Genomic DNA, 762 nt, shown 5'->3' with positions numbered 1-762 from the left:
CTCTCTCTCTCTCTCTCTCTCTCTCTCTCTCTCTGTCCCCAGGGAGTGAAATTATGGAGTGGGAGGAAGTCTTAGAAGTCAGAACTATGTGTGAATCCTGTCTCACCTACCAAAGACACTAACACAGTCTTGGCCTTTTTTGCACCACTAAAGCAAGTTTAAATATCATAACGTCTTTTATGTGAGAAACACAAAGAATAAATCATTCAAAGGGGAAAATAAAAGATAAACAATAGATGATAGGGAGATAGATCTTTTGCAAATGGCAAGGGGAAGAAGATCTAGAGTTGGAGGAGGAAAGGGAAGGGGAATAAAAAAGAGCAAGATATATTCTGTACATGTACCTACTACTCCCCAATGTTGAATGTATTGCAAACATGTACTAAAAATTAACAAGGTGGAGGATTGTAATTTATATCTAGATGTCCCCCCAAAGCTTCTTGAGCTCAGAAGTGGGCTTTTGGAAGGTGATTGGCTTATGGGGCTTATAGCTGACTTGCCATAGGGTGTGGGGTGTGGTTGGAAGAGGTGGTTGTCGGGAGGGTACTGGGGGGATTATCTCCTCCTGGGCTCCTCCCTTCACTCTACCTCCTTTCTGCTGTGCTGTGGGCAGCCTTGTGCCACCATGCCTCTCTCCCATGGCCTCCTGCCTTGGATTCAGCCAACTGTGTACTGAAATGCAAAGCAAACTAAACCTGTCCTTCCTTAGGATGTGGGTGTCAGGTATTTTGTCACAGCAATGAGGAAAGTGATGAAGATGTG

Source organism: Octodon degus, unplaced genomic scaffold (assembly GCF_000260255.1).
Source record: "Octodon degus isolate 3935 unplaced genomic scaffold, OctDeg1.0 scaffold00027, whole genome shotgun sequence".
Classification (NCBI taxonomy): domain Eukaryota; kingdom Metazoa; phylum Chordata; class Mammalia; order Rodentia; family Octodontidae; genus Octodon; species Octodon degus.
This window is presented reverse-complemented; position numbering follows the sequence as displayed.